General features: G+C 34.8%; 1 long non-coding RNA gene across 6 annotated transcripts in view; it reads left to right on the top strand.

The window, feature by feature from the left end:
- Positions 1–16,628, top strand: part of LOC109676947 (uncharacterized) — a 138,657-nt gene that overhangs the window by 81,169 nt on the left and 40,860 nt on the right. Inside the window, exon 7 of one of the 6 annotated variants that reach the window (XR_012449980.1) lies at positions 16,379–16,566. The exons of the other annotated variants lie outside the window; for them this stretch is intronic. This is a non-coding gene — a long non-coding RNA (uncharacterized lncRNA). The remainder of the gene's footprint in view (positions 1–16,378; positions 16,567–16,628) is intronic. 6 annotated transcript variants of the gene reach the window in all.

Below are 16,628 nucleotides of genomic sequence, written 5' to 3'. Positions count from 1 at the left end.
TTTATTCATGGCAGAAGATATTTCATTTTTTCTTTTGGTTCTGGACATTAAACCAGGTATTGCACATGTTAGGCAAAGTGATCTAGCACTGAGCTTCAAGGTGCTCTAGTATTGAGCTACATCGCCAGCTCACAACAGACTTTTTTTTTTTTTTGGCAGTACTGGTGTTTGAACTCAGAGGTTTGCGCTTGCTAGACAAGTGCTCTACCACTTGAACCATGCCTCCAGTTCTTTCTGCTCCGGTTATTTTAGAGATAGGGTTTCACATTGATGCCTCAGCAGGACTGGACCATGATCCTTCTATTTTATGCTTCCTGCCAAAGGGAAGGTGAAATAACATTTGTGAAACACTACGCCCACTTTTATTTTTTTTGAGATGGGGTCTCCCAAACTTTTTGCCAAGGGTGATCCTTCCAATCTCAGTCTCCCAAGTAGAGGACCGAGTTACCTGCGCATGAGAGACGCTTTTTATGATGGTTCTATACTTTTCACATTTTTGTTTCTTTTTAGTTTTTACTTTTGATATGTAGTTTTTTCTTTAGACAAGATTTTTGTACATTTATTTAGATTTTTAAACTGTTTTCAAACAGCTTGTATATGAACAAATGTTAACTTTTCCATTTACTCTGAAGATTTCTGTAAATGCCCCATAACTATCAAGGTTGTAAGTTTACCTAGTTTTCCCTTTCATATCAAAAGTCATTATTTTCATATACAGCTAACCAAAAGTGTTGTTTCTGCATGTAAATTTTCTTTTCATTCTTATATTATTCTTTTATTTTGATTAGAATTTCTTTTTCAGTTGTCATACTAAAAAATATATCAGGCTTTCTTGCCAGAGATCACCAGCAATTGTAAATTGCGGTAACAGATTCGTGCACGCACTGGAGAAAAAGAGATGGCAACTTTCAAACCAGAGAAATTATTAAATGTAGGCACTTCTTGAGGATGGATGACTTGTAACTATTAATATATGATTTTAATATGATTTTGGATAAAGGAACGAAAATAAGTGAATTGAGAGCAAGAAGAGACTTAAGTCACTAAAAGAATGAAAATGAATGAAAAGCAAGATAAAGGAGAGAAAAAGAAAAGAAATCTAGAGAAAAATTAATGGTTTCACAGTTAATTTATTTAGCTGGGAATGCCATGAAGAGGCTGTTAGATGAAAAGACTGAGGTTCTTTTAAAAGTCTTTGATATGTCAGGGAGTAAGAAAACAATCAATGAAATTGAGGATAAACACTGGAATACTGAGTTGGAAAAGTAAGAAAGAGTATATAGTCAGGTCTGAGAGAGGACTGCTGGTAAAATATGGGCTGTTACAAAAGTAGCATGAAGACCTTTGTAAAGTACAATGTTTGATCAGAGTTCTGGTCATGCATTTCTTTTGAGCGCTATGGAATGGTGTGAAACTAAGGGATGGCTTTTAGAATAAGCTGGTTCAGAGCAAAAGAAATGACAAAATTATAGGTAACAACAGGGAGGTGGGCCAAAAGGCAGTCACAGAAAGAGATTCTTAAAGGTCTACTGAAGATTAACTGAAAGACATTTATACCTGGGTAAGAGACCTCAAGGAGAATATTTTTGAGGCTCATAGAGTAAAGAAGTGCAAAATTATAATGAGACTGTGCCAAGCATTTTTGTGAATGCTCATGAGTCTTCCTGAGTTGAAAATGGTGGTGGGAGCATACAAACACAAAAATTACATCTGCTAGAAATGTTTAAGTTAGCAGTATGCTATCAAAATATTCCATCTCCTTTCATTTGGAAACATAAATGCGTTAGGACCATGCTGGGCAGCACTGTTGAGATCTCTGTACAAAGATAGTTCACAGTCCAGCTAGCTGTACAGAATTATAAATATGTATTTCAAAATTTTAAACAAAACGGTGCATTACTTCCTATATAGTTCATTGGATCTGATTTCTCTTGTAAATATAAGTAGGGATCATTTGCAAAATAACAGAGTAGAATTTCCTGTGCAGACAGATGCTTTTTATATTTATAAAGACTGAGCTGCTTTTTTCTTTTTAATGCTCTGGGAAATGGGAAACCGAAATGATTTTTCATATCAAGTTTAGTTTAACATATGGCAAAGAGCTCACTCAGACGGTCTCCAAACTTTGCTGTTAACAGTTTCCAGCCTACACAGGAAATGAAGCTGTGCTTCTGACGCATTCCCATTATATGGGAAGACCACAGAGAACAGCCTAAGTTAAACCACAAAAATTATATTTATACAAAGCACAGCATTCAATTTAAACCACAGTAGCATAGAAAGCTTCAGTTGATGCTTCAACTCCACTTTTAAGTTGTGCTAGCAAAATATTTCAAAGCCTATCAATAAAACCAAATAGCTGTTAAGTCTATCCTTCAGTTTTTTGGAAGATAAGCAACGAGCAAGTTCTGAATCTGGATATTGCCTCTTCTGAGGGGCCTCAGTTTTAGAAATCATCTTGTGTTTGTAAATCTTCTACTGGATTTTCAAATACTAAAAAAATAAAACAAAAGAAACACCTCATCTGTTGAGAACACTTGAGGTAGAGAGCTAGAATGTTTTCTTTGGAAAATAATTGTTATATTCCACCTATACTTCTGAGGATATGGAAAGTGAAGTATTGAGCATGATTCCCTCAGCATTATGGATGGCTGTATGTCATCATGAAATAGTTCCATGGCACCATACAGCTATGCTTTTTGAATTCTTTGGCTGCTTTTCACTACTTTTTTCTTTTGTCAGCTTTCATTTCCTACTGCTGTTGTTTTAGCATTCTTCTTTTCCTTTCTCTCATATGCTGATGTTTTTACATATGTTCTTTAGAATGAGAAAACCAACTAAGAAGTGCGGATAAATTCTGTTTAAAAATGATGCCATACAAGGCTCTCAGTGGAGCCCAGTGTCCGTATAAAGAATGCAGAATTTCTTCTTTCTTTAAAAAAATTTTTTATTGTTGTTCTGGGGATACATTATGGCATTTAACAAAAGTTCTTACGATATATCAAATGTATCATAGTTAAATTCCACCCCCTCCACCACTCTCCTTTATCCCCTCCTTTACCCCCATTCCTGGAATAGTTTCAACAGGTATCATTTTTCCATTTACATACATGTGCACACAGTATTTGCACTATATTCACCCTACTAAACCTTTTACTCACATCCTCCCTCATCCCATTGTTACCAACCCACCAGACAGGAAGTGTTGTGCCCTCCTGTTTTCTGATTTTGTAAAAAAAAAAAAAAAAAAGTCATTCTTTTTTATGGTTGAATAAAATTCCATTGTAAAAAATACCACATTTTCTTAATTCATTCATCAGTAGTGGGGCATCTTGGCTGTTTCCATAGATTAGCTACTGTGAAAAATGCTGCAATAAACATGGATGTGCAGGTACCTTTATTGTAACCTGACTTAACATTCCTTCATTTGGAAGCACAAAAGACTGTGAATAGCCAAGGCAATATGGAGCAAAAGAACAACTCTGGAGGTATCACAGTACTCAATTTCAAACTACACTACAAAGCCATAGCAATAAAAACAGCATGGTACTGGCTAAAAACAGACATGAAGACAAGTGGAACAGAATAGAAGGCCCAGATATGAATCCACAGAGCTATACCCACCTGATTTTTAACAAAGTTCCCAAAAACTTACCATGAAGAAAAGACAGCTTTCTAAACAAATGTTGCTGGGAATACTGGGTATCTCTATGCAGAAAACTGAATCTAGATTCATGTCTTTCATCCTATATGGTTTCATCTCAAAGTGGCTTAAGGACCTTAATATAAGACCTGAAACTGAAGCTAGTGCAGGAAAGAGTAGGGGACACAATGGGAATTCATAGACCTAGGCAACGGGCTTCCTACATAGAACTCAAATGTCTCAGCAACTTTCTCTTGACAGAATTGACAAATGGGACTACATGAAACTAAAAAGCTTCTGCATTACAAAAGAAATGGTCACCAAATTGAAGAGGCTGCCCATGAAGTGGGAGAAAATCTTTACCAGCTATATATCTGATGAGGATTTAATAACCAGAATATACAGGGAGCCCAAAAAACTAAACTCCCCAAAAATCAATGACCCAATGAAGAAATAGGCAAATGAACTGAACAGAGCTTTTTCAAAAGAAGAAGTCCAAATGGCCAAAAAGCACCTGAAGAAGTGCTCAACATCCCTGACCATAAAGGAAATGCAAATCAAAACCATGTCAAGATTCTGCCTCACTCCGGTTAGAATGGTTATCATTAAGAACATAAATCAGAAGGGGGGATGAAAGAGAGCAGTGGAGGGGGTGAATTCAAATATGATCTATTTGATGTATTTTAGGAACCTTTGTAAATACTCCAATGTACACCCACCCAGCACAACAACAATAAAAATATATATATAAACAACATGTTGGTGAGGATATGGAGGAAAAAGGAACCCTTACATACTGTTGTTACGAATATAAATTAGTACAACCACTATGGAAAACAGTGTGGAGGCTTCTTAAAAAACTAAAAATAGAACTGCCATATGATCCAGCAATTCCACTCCTAGAGATATACCCAAAGGAATGTAAGTCAGAACTTTTTCTGTTTGTTTCCCGTTAGTCAAATTATGTAATCTGGAGTTTGGACTTGCTAGGAAGGTGATCTACCTCTAGAGCTATGCCCCCAGTCCTTTTTGTTGTTGTTATTTTTGAGATAGGACCTCACATTTATGCCCAGGCTTTCCTGTGCCTCTGTTCCCCTAATTCATGCTTCCCACATAGCTGGAATGACATGCATGCACCATCATGTCCAGTTTTTTATTGGCTGAGAGTGGGGTCTTGCTAACTGTTTGCCATGGCTGATCTCAAACCACAATCCCCCTGATCTCTGCCTCCTGATCAGCTAGGATTGCAGGTATGAGTGGTCCCCCTCACACCCACCCCTGGGCCAGGCTAAGTTATGTACTGTTTTCAAACCCCAGTTTCCTCATATATAAAATACCTCACAGGATTGCTGTTAAGGTTAAATAAGATAACATATATGTAAAATAACCTAATAAGGTTGTTTCAAAAATAAATATGGTCGTGTAAAACAGCATGGCACAAAGGGGTCCCTTTGGTTTCCTCTCCCTTTTGCAGATCCTTTCTTGTTTAGTTCCTTGTTCTCAGCTGCAGCCGATTTAGTTATTAGAAGGAGAAAGTAGAATTAGAGATAGCTGAAATGTTACTGTTAATATTTACCTCTTCTTTCATGAGCTTTTAGAAGGTATTAATGTTTTGAAATTTAAGTAAAAAGATCCTTTAAATTCTCAAAAGTACCGCTTAACTGAATCCCTTAATATTTTCTCTTAAAATAATTTATATAAATTTTAATTCATTATTAGACAAGGTTAATCATTCTTTGTATACCAAGAACTCTTATGTTAGCACTTTTTTGCCCCCAGTATTGGGGTTTGAACTCAGGCCTCATGCTTGCTAGCCTTTGAACCATGGCTCCAGCCCTTATGTTAGCACTTTTAAAATCAGTGCTTTACCTTTCTTGTTAGGAAAAGTGATGGAATCTCATTAAAGGAAAATTATAAAATATAGAAAAGCAAGATGAAAAAAAACCCAACTGTCAACATCTAAAGATGTGTATCTTTTCATTATTTTTGTATAGTTCTTTGCACAAAATTTTGGCACTTTATGTACAATTTCATATTCTTTTTATACATAATATATATTTCATAACTTATTACCAAACTATTCATAGGCATAAATTAAAAAATATGCATAATAACTACTAAGTAGATATAATTTATTTCAAAGTTTGTCTTTGGTTGGACATTCAGCTTTTTTCTATTACAATTAATACTTTTTCTGTATTTAATGCTCTTTCTTGTGAAAGAGTTACTTCCTATAGAAGTGGGATCATAGTGTTATAGGCTATGAAGATTTTTAAAGCTTTGCCAAGTGGGAAAACAGTGATCCCAGAATCATGACTTGGCTACAAAAGATACCTAGCGAGGCCTACCTGGCATCTGTCCTGTTTACTCCAGACAAAGGCCACAGCCTCAGTTTTGCTATGGATAGAGAACCTTACACGAAGGGTGTTCCTTTTATTGATGCCAGCTGCAATAAGCATTGCTGTGTGCTGATAATACTTTTTGAAACCTTGATTTCAAATGTTGACTAAGTTCTAATTTCTCATAAAAGAGACCTCTATTATTATTATTATTACATGATTATTGACATTTTATATATAGAGAATGGCATGGCGGCACAGAGGAACCTCAGCAGGAGCATGTCCTTCGTCTGTTGTTCCAGGACTCACACTGCTCACTGGCTCCATAGCTGGCTGTGACTGCTGACCAATAAGCACTATTTAACACAAGTCACACTGGTTTAGAAAGAAAAGCTTTGACAAACTCACTTGTCTTTGAAAACAGAAGGCCCAATCCCAATTATCCAACTATCTGTGTAACTGGACTAACACCTTCCTTGAAAGCAGTACCATATGACCTTCAGAGAAACATACAGTTCTGCTGAGAGCCAAAACTGAAATGTGAGGAGCAAATATCTCCCCAGCTTATAGCTGCTTCAGCCACCTGGACTGCAGCCTCATAAGAAACTTGCACCCATAGTAACACCATTCTTGAATTTTGACCTACAGAAACCATAAGTGATCATAAAATGATGAATATTTTTAAACCACTGTGCATTTGGTATATTTTGTTACTCAGAAATAATAAGTATAAAAATAATTTTATAGATGTATATTTTTAAAAATTCTGTTTTCAAGGAAGCCTTAGGTTTATAAATTACATTAGGTTATTATGTTTAATAGTTTCTTTAAAACTATAATAATACTTTTAAAATATAAAATACAATTTTTGAAAATTCTAGAATATTTGTTTTATAGAATATGTCAGTGCTTGGATTTGTTTAGTTGCTTCTTCATGGTTAGATTAATGTGAAAAAATGTACTATCAAGAGTACAGAAAGATATTTTTAAAAAGTGTGTTAAAAACACTTAACAGGACATTTATCCCCTTAAAATTTTAAGTGTGTACTACAGTAATGTTAACTGTAAGTATGATGCTCTACAGCAGATCCTTAGTGTCATATGTCTTCATTTGAGAAAAATCTATTTTTCTGCTGTTTAGTAGAATATTCTGTATAAGTCTGTTAGGTTCACTTGTCTTAGTGTTGTTCAAGTTCTGTTTCCTTATTGATCTTCAGTCTGGATGTTCCATCCATTGTTGAAAATAGGTTATCAGCTTCTAGTATAATTGTGTTGCTATCTATTTGTTCCTTCATTTTGTTAATATTTGATTCATATATTTGGAAGCACTAATGTTCCTTGCATATACATTTAAAACTGATACATCTCTCTGGCTAACTGAATTTTTGATCATTACATAATGTCCTTCTCTGTGAGAAATTTTGAATTAAAGTTAGTTTTTTTTCTGTTAAAAATATGGCAACCCTTTCTCTCTTTAGTCACCATTTGCATAAAATATTTTTCCTGTTCTTTCACTTTCAACCTATATCTGTCATTAAATGTAAAGCAGTCTACTGAAGGCAGCATGTAGAAGAATCTTGTTTCTTTTTTTTGCTTGAGGAGTTTAATTCATTTTCATTTCATATAATCATAATAGGAAAGGAATTACAACTGTCTTATAGTGTTTTTGTCCCCTTTTTCCTCTCTGTCTTCCTTTGTATTTCATTGAGTTGTGTGCTGATATGCTTTGATTTCTTTCTTATTTTCTTTTATGAATCTTATGTATTTTCTTCATGATTACCATGGAGTTTACCTAAAACCTCTACTAGTCAACAAGAATAAGCTGATGTTTTAAGTTGGTAACAATTTAACTTCAATTGCATTAAAATTCTACCCTTTTACTTTCCCCATCCATTCCATTTTTTATATTGTATGTCACAAAACACAGTTTTACATTGTATGTTCACTAGAATATCTTTAGCTATACTTATTTTTATACTTTTGTCTTTTATCTTCTATATCATAACTAAAAGTGATTTATACACTGCACTATTGTCTTCTTGTCTGTATATTATATTTGAGCTTGTGGTTTCATATTACTGTCAAGTGTATTTCATATGAACCTGAAGAACTGCCTTTACCATTTCTTGTAAGACAAGAATGTTGGTCATGAACTCCCTTAGTTTTTGTTTGTTTATTTGGGACAAAAATTTGTTTGTTTATTTCTTTCATTTTTAAAGGATGACATTGCTGGATATAGTATTTTTTATTGATAGTTTTTTTTTTTTTTGCATTTATCACTTTTAGTGTAATTTTCCTCTTCCTTCTACCCTAAGGTTTCTGTGGAGAAATATGCTGATAATTTTATGGAGGCTCTCTTATATGTAATGAGTTACTTTCCCCTTGCAGCTTTTAAAAATCATCTACTTTCACTTTTCATATTTTATAATTATTTTTATTTATTATTATTATGTGTGTTGATGTGAATGTCATCAGTCCTTCCTAATTAGTTTGTTGACCTTGTTCAATTTGGATATCCATTTCATTTCTGATTTTGGCAAGTTTCTAATGATTATTTCTTCAAATAAAATTTCTTCCTCTTTCCCTTCACTCTTTTCCTTTTGAGACTTCCATAATTAATTCATCGGTCAAATTGATGATGTTTCCTAAGTCTCTCAGGCTTTCTCCACTCTTTTTGTTGTTATCTTTTCTTTTTGGATGGATACAGTAGTCCCCCTTTATATATGGTTTTATTGCCCCTGGTTTTTGTTATCTATAGTCAGCAAAATTCTGAAATTATCAAATGGAAAAATTCCAGAAGTAAACAATTCATAAAAGGATGCATAAGCTTTATTTTTTTATTTATTTAGTTTTTTATTATTCGTTTAATTCATATGTGCATACATTGTTGGGTCATTTCTCCCCCTGCTCACCCCCCTTCCTCCCCCACACCACTTCCAGGCAGAACCTGTTCTGCCCTTATCTCTAATTTTGTTGAAGAAAAGACATAAGCATAATAAGGAAGACAAAGCGTTTTTGCTAGTTAAGAATAGCTATACAAAGAGATTCCTAGCATTGCTTCCATGTACAAATGTGTTACAACCCATGTTGATTCAACTCTAACTGATCTTTACACTGGTTCCTGATCCCCTTCTCATGTTAACCTCTGTCGCTTTAAGGTTTCTGTATTAGTTCTTCTGGAGTGGGGACATCAAATGCTTTCACGTTTTGGGTTTTCTACCTATCCCCATACCTCTCATATGTGTTCTCCCCTTGTCATGTGATCCAAGTCCAACCACATTGCTGCATTTACCCTAGATCTAAAGTCCACATATGAGGAAGAACATAAGATTTTTGGTCTTCTGAGCCTGGCTAACCTCGCTCAGAATGATGTTCTCCAGTTCCATCCATTTACTTGCAAATGATAAGATTTCATTCTTCTTCATGGCTGAATAAAATTCCATTGTGTACAAGTACCATATTTTCTTGATCCATTCATCAGTAGTAGGGCATCTTGGTTGTTTCCATAACTTGACTATTGTGAATAGTGCTGCAATAAACATGGGTGTGCAGGTGCCTCTGGAGTAACCTGTGTTGCATTCCTTTGGGTATATCCCCAGGAGTGGGATTGCTGGATCATATGGAAGGTGTATGTTTAGATTTTTAAGAAGCCTGCAAATTTTTTTCCAGAGTGGTTGCACCAGCTTGCATTCTTAACCAGCAGTGTTTGAGAGTACACTTGAACACATCCTCACCAACACATATTGTTGGTGGTGTTTTTGATGATGGCTATTCTAATGGGTGAGATGGAATCTTAGTGTGGTTTTGATTTGCATTTCATTTATGGATGGAGATGGTGAGCATTTTTTCATGTGCATTTTTGCAATTTGAATGTCTTCTTTTGAGAAAGTTCTGTTTAGTTCAGTTGCCCATTTCTTAATAGGTTCATTGATTTTAGGACAGTTTAGTTTCTTAATTTCCCTGTATATTCTGGTTATCAGTCCCTTGTCTGATGTACAGCTGGCAAATATTTTCTCCCACTCTGTGGGTGGTCTCTTCAGTTTAGAGACCATTTCTTTTGTTGTGCAGAAGCTTTTAATTTTGTGAAGTCCCATTTGTCCATCCTTTCTCTTAGTTGCTGGGCTGCTGGGGTTCTATTGAGGAAGTCCTTGCCTGTACCTATTAGATCTAGAGGGCTTCCTGCTCCTTCCTGTAGTTTCAGGTCTGATATTAAGGTCTTTGATGCATTTTGAGTTGAGACTAGTACAAGTGGTAGACATGGATCTAGTTTCAGTTTCTTGCAGATGGGTAGCCACCTTTTCCAGCAACATTTGTTGAAGAGGCTGTCTTTTCTCCATTGTATATTTTTGGCACCTTTGTCAAAAATAAGGTAGGTATAGTTGTGTGGATTCATATCTGGGTTCTCTATTCTGTTTCATTGCTCTTCATGTCTGTTTTTGTGCCAATACCATGCTTTTTTTTATTGCTATTGCTTTGTAATATTGTTTGAAGTCAGGTATTGTGATATCTCCAGCATTGCTCTTTTTGCTGAGTATTGCCTTGGCTATTCGTGGTCTCTTGTGTTTCCAAATGAACTTCAGGGTAGATTTTTCAATCTCTATGATGAATGTGATTGGGATTTTGATGGGAATTGCATTAAACATGTAGATGGCTTTTGGTAGTATGGCCATTTTTACTATGCTGATTCTACCAATCCGTGAGCACGGGAGATCTTTCCATCCTCTACAGTCATTCTCAATCTCTTTCCTCAGGAGTTTGTAATTCTCTTTGTAGATGTCATTCACACCCTTTGTTAAATTTACTCCTAGTTATTTGACTTTTTTTGAGGCTATTGTGAATAGAATTGTTTCTATATGCATTTTCTCAATTTGTTCATTGTCGGTGTATAGAAAGCTAATGATTTTTGTAAGTTGGTTTTGTATCCTGCCACCTTGCTGAAACTGTTTATGGTGTCTAGAAGTTTTTGGGTAGAGTTTTTTGGGTCTTTGCAGTATGGGATCATGTCGTCTGCATAGAGGGATATTTTGACAATTTCGTTACCTATTTGTATTCCTTTTACTTCTTCTTCTTGCCTAATTGCTATGACTAGAAATTCCAGTACTATGTTGAATAGGAGTGGGGATAGTGGGCACCCTTGTCTCCTTCCTGATTTTAGGGGAAATGGTTTCAGTTTTTCACCATTAAGTATGATGTTGGCTGTAAGTTTGTCATATATATCCTTTACAATGTTGAGGTACATTCCTTCTATTCCTAGTTTTCTTAGAGTTTTTATCGTGAAGTGGTGTTGGATCTTGTCAAAGGCTTTTTCTGCAACTATTGAGATGATCAAGTGGTTTTTGTCTTTGCTTCTATTGATGTGCTGCATTACATTTATAGATTTATGTATGTTGTACCACCCCTGTATCCCTGAGATGAAGCCAACTTGGTCATGGTGTATGATCTTTCTGATGTGTTGTTGGATTTGGTTTGCCATTATTTTATTAAGGATTGTTGCATCAATATTCATTAAGAAAACTGTTCTGTAGCTCTCCTTTTTGGAGGTGTTTTTGTCTGGTTTTGGGATGAGAGTAATATTGGCTTCATAAAACGAGTTAGGCAGTGTTCCTTTCCTTTCTATTTCGTGGAAAAGTTTAAGGAGGGTTGGTATTAGTTCTTTAAACATCTGATAGAATTCAGCAGAGAATCCATCAGGTCCTGGACATTTCTTTTTTGGGAGGCTCTTGATATCTACTTCAATTTAATTTTGTGTTATAGATCTATTCAGGTGATTGATATCCTCTTGGTTCAGTTTTGGATGTTTGTAAATATATAGAAATCTGTCCGTTTCCTCAAGATTTTCAAATTTATTAGAATACAGGTTCTCAAAGTAATCTCTGATGATTTCCTAGATTTCCATGGTGTTGTTGTTATTCCTCTTTTGCATTTCTAATTTTACTGGTTTGTGTTTTTGTTCTCCTCATTTTAGTCAGGTTTGCCAGGTGTCTGTCAATCTTATTTATTTTTTCAAAGAACCAGCTTTTTGTTTCATTGATTCTTTGTATATTTTTTTTGTTATTGTTTCTATTTCATTAATTTCAGGCCTTATTTTGATTATTTCTTTTCTTCTGCTTGTTTTGGGGTTTGCTGGTTCTTGTTTTTCTAGGAGTTTGAGATGTAGCATTAGGTCATTGATTTGAGATCTTTCTGTCCTTTTAATATATGCACTCATGGCTATAAACTTTCCTCTTAGGACTGCCTTTGCTGTGTCCCATAGGTTCTGGTAGGTCATGTTTTCATTTTCATTAACTTCCAGGAACCTTTTAATATCCTCTTTTATTTTATCAATGACACATTGATCAATAAGCAATGTGTTGTTCAGCTTCCAATTGTTTGCATGTTTTTTACTGTTGTTTTTGTTGTTTAGTTGTTTGTTGCACTAGTTTTAATGCATTGTGGTCAGATAGAATGCATGGAATTATTTCTGTTTTCTTATATTTGCTGAAGCTTGCTTTGTGCCCTAAGATATGGTCAATTTTGGAGAAAGTTCCATGAGCTGCTGAGAAGAATGTATATTGTGCAGAAGTTGTATGAAATATTCTGTAGACATCAGCTAAGTCCATTTGATCTATGGTGTGATTTAGTTGTAGGATTTCTTTATTGAGGTTTTGTTTGGATAACCTATCTATTGGTGATAGGGGGGTATTAAGGTCTCCCACTACCACTGTGTTAGAGTTTATATATGTTTTTAGGTACTTCAGAGTATGTTTGATGAAATTGGGTGCATTGACGGGTGCATATAGGTTGATAATTGTTATTTCCTTTTTGTGTATTTCCCCTTTTATTAGTATGGAGTGTCCTTCTTTATCTTGTTTGATCAATGTAAGTTTGAAGTCTACCTTGTCCAAGATAAGTATTGCTACCCCTGCCTGTTTTTGGGGGCCATTGGCTTGTTAGGTCTTCTTCCAGCCTTTCACTGTCAGCCAGTGCTTATTTCTGTCTCCTGTGGGCAGCAGATTGTTGGATCTTCCTTTTTAATCCAGTTTGCCAATTGGTGTCTTTTGTTAACATTCAGTGTTATTATTGATAAGTATGTGGTGATCCCTATCATGTAGTTGTCTTTGTTGATTAAGGGTTTGTATGTAGCTGAGTATTCATAAGCTTTAAATTGTAGCATGAGTTGCATGATGAAACCTCATCCTGTCCCACTCCCATCTGGGATATGAATTACTCCTTTTCTAGGGTATCTATGCTGTATGTGTTACCTGTCCATCTGTCACTTAAGTAGCCATCTTGATTATCAGACTTAGTGTCATGGTATTGCATACTTGTATTCAAGTAATCTTATTTTCCTAAATAATGGCCCCAAAGCACAAGAATAATGATGGTGCCATTTTTGATATACCAAAGAGAAACCATAAAGGTTTCTCTGAAGTAAAAGGAGAAAACTCTCAGCTTAGTAAGGAAAGAAAAAAAATCATGCTGAATTTGCAAAGATCTATGATTAGAATGAATCTTCTTCATGAAATTGTGAGGAAGTAAAAAGAAATTCATGCCAGTTTTACTGTTGTACCTTATACTGCAAAAGTTATAGGCACAATGCATGATAAACACTTAGTGAAGATGAAAAAGCCCTTAAATTTGTATGACATGTATAAGAAAAAACATGATATGTACAGGTAATATGTACTACATGCAGTTCCTTAAGAATGTCTTGGAATGTATCCCTCATTGATAAGAAGAGAGATATTATAATTTAAAACAACCTATCTTAGAGTTATCTGGTTCTTTCATCTACTTTATTATACTTGCTTTTGAATTGCTATAGAGAATTTTTCAGTTCAGTTATTGTATTCTTCAGTTCCAAAATTTTTCTTCAATTCATTTTATTGAAATTTGTACTATGTTCATGTATTTTCCTCCTGAGATTTTTGAGCATCTATATGATGGGTATTTTGAATTTCTGCAGGTGATTCATCTATCTACAATTTTATTAGGATTGGATTATGGAAATTCATTCTGATACTTTGATTGGCCATGTTTTCCTGTTTCTTCTCGTGCCTTATTTTGTGGTGAGATTTACAAACCTTTGAAAAAACAGCTACTTCTTTCTTCATTAACTGGGCTAGAGATTCAAAGGCTTCTCAAACTATTTTGTAGATTTATCTTTTCTGAACTTGTGAGTGTAAATTAGAAGGTTCATGGCTATAATCTCTTGCTAGCTCTAGTATCCATCTGTATTGCTGCAAGTTTTCTTGAGCTGCTGCAAGCTACCCAGACTCCCCTTTGTTCTCAGCAGCCCCCAGAGCTCTGAAATAGGCAAAACCAAATTTTCGACAGCTCCCCCCAAATTCTAAATATTGAATGCACATGCCAACTCTTTCTCTTCTTACAACTTATATCCTTTCTTGTCAATTCTTACATTCAGGCAAATATAAATCAGTCCTTAAGGCAAACTTCTTGAAAGTCTGCAGGTTGAATGCGCATCTCAGTCTTCTCTTTCCTTCTCCAAGGAGAAGCTGGGAGATGGGTGTTTTCTCCTATGTATTCTGTGCTGAGTCAGGTGGAGGGCAAGGGAATGACATAGATTTTCCTACTGGCTTTCATGAGGTTTGCTCCATGTTCAACCTGGGCTCCAGCAGTCTTTTAGTGTTCTTTATGAGAAAGGGAATTGGGCCTGAGACTCCCTATTCCAGCATCTTCTTGATATCATCTGATTTTTAATTTTATATTGAATCACATTAAGAAGTGAATAACATAAAGCTACCTTGTTGAATTATTTAACCACTTGTTATTCTAAGTTTGGTCAACTGGTTAATATAGAAGCTGCCAGATTTCTCCATTATAAAGGATCACTTCTTATAATTAATAAGCAAACCATGGAATGAAATTTAAGACAATACATATATTGTTTCCTGACAATCTTTCTTTCAATAGTTTAAGCAATAATTGAAAATTTCCATCTGAATCAACTGTTCTTTGGTTTTTTGCAAAATAGTGATTTTATAATTTTGTAATTCCTCTGTATTTGCTAACTGGCATTCTTCTCTATAGAAGAACTTCCCTCCTTTTTTCATGAGTATCTATGATGTGACTTGCTGATGTTGATATTATGTCAAATTTGGTTATCAAGAGCCTTTAGAGCTGATTTTTGTCCTAATAAAACCCTGTTAGTTTGTAAGTGTTCCTTTTCTTTCTGGTACAACATGTTCCAGACCCAACTGTATTTTATATGTATCTGAGCTGGAATCAGCCTTTTTTTCCAAAAGCCTAGTTAGTTTGGGGGAGAAATAATATTTAGGAATTAAAATCTGAAGACTAGCTGCGCTTGTGGCTACTGTGTATCATTGATTTTAGGCTTTTTTATCAGACAGAATTTGAAGCTTTGTTCCTACTAATCTCATTCAAATCAAAATGCTATGATTATCCCTTATCATTCTCCTTTTCATATCTGTATCTCTTGAATTAGAGTGAAAACTTAGTTCCCAATAGCACTGGTGTACTCATTTATTTTCTCTGATAACACATGAAAAATGTTTCATAATTACAGCTAAAATACCACAAAATTTATTTAAAAAGTTTACAATTTCTATTTGGATTCTTACCCTTATGTTTTACTAAATATATGCAGTCAGAATACCACACTCAAAATTATTTTATTCAATTAGTGTCAAGTGGATGTAATATATCAAATAGTTAGGTTACTTGTTCATTGTCTTCAATTTTCACATTTGCTCTCTCCCCCTCCCCTTCATCCTTGGTCATTTATTATTTTCACCGAGTAAAATATTGCATGTTTCAAAATCAAGCTTTATTTCATAAAAAGTTCCTACTGCTCACCTCCCCCCCACCTCCAATGGTCTCATTCCCTGTAGGTAACCATTTTATTTTTTGTGTATCCTTCTTGTATTTACTTTTTGTATAACCTATCCAAGTACTAATACATCCCAAATTAAACTGCAAATTTTCTTTTTCTCTTACAATACTGTGGAAATCTAACACACCAAACTCTTCTTCATTCTATTTGCTGAGAATGGAACCTAATCTTTATTCTATTTGTAGGTGCATAGTACTGTCTTACGTGGCTGTACTACACATTGTTTAATCAGTCTCTTATGGATAGATATTCAGGTTGTTCCCACTACTTGAACTACAAATAATTCTGTATTGAATAACTTAAAAATTGATTTTCATTCAAGTTATATGTATAAGATAGGTCTTGTGCTAATTCCTTCTTCTAAGTAGGACTCTGAAAGTATAACTGTTGCATCAAAGGTTAAATGCGTATATAGGTTTGTTAGCTATTGCTGAATTTCTTACATAAGGGACTGCATCATTTTGCACATCTACTAGGCTGAATGAGTACCTGTTTTTCTATAGTCGTGCTAGCATAATATATTATCTTTTTTTTTAATTTTAGGTTTTGACAATCTGGTGGAACAGAAATGATACTTCAGTATAATTTAACTTTACATTTTTGTTATTATGAGAGAACGTGAGCATCTTTCCATAAATGTACTGATTTTCCAAAGGTCTCTCTAGATGCTTTATTGAGAGAGAATAAAAGCCCAGTTATGCAAACTCCCTTGAGTTAAGTGCATTCTGTGGGTAAGTACTTGAAGGCAATAAGATTTTCTTTTAAATTCAAAAGATAGTATACATGCAGGAAT

Source organism: Castor canadensis, chromosome 1 (genome assembly GCF_047511655.1).
Source record: "Castor canadensis chromosome 1, mCasCan1.hap1v2, whole genome shotgun sequence".
Classification (NCBI taxonomy): domain Eukaryota; kingdom Metazoa; phylum Chordata; class Mammalia; order Rodentia; family Castoridae; genus Castor; species Castor canadensis.
The sequence above is the reverse complement of the archived record's forward strand: the minus strand, read 5'-3'. Positions and strand labels throughout refer to the sequence as shown.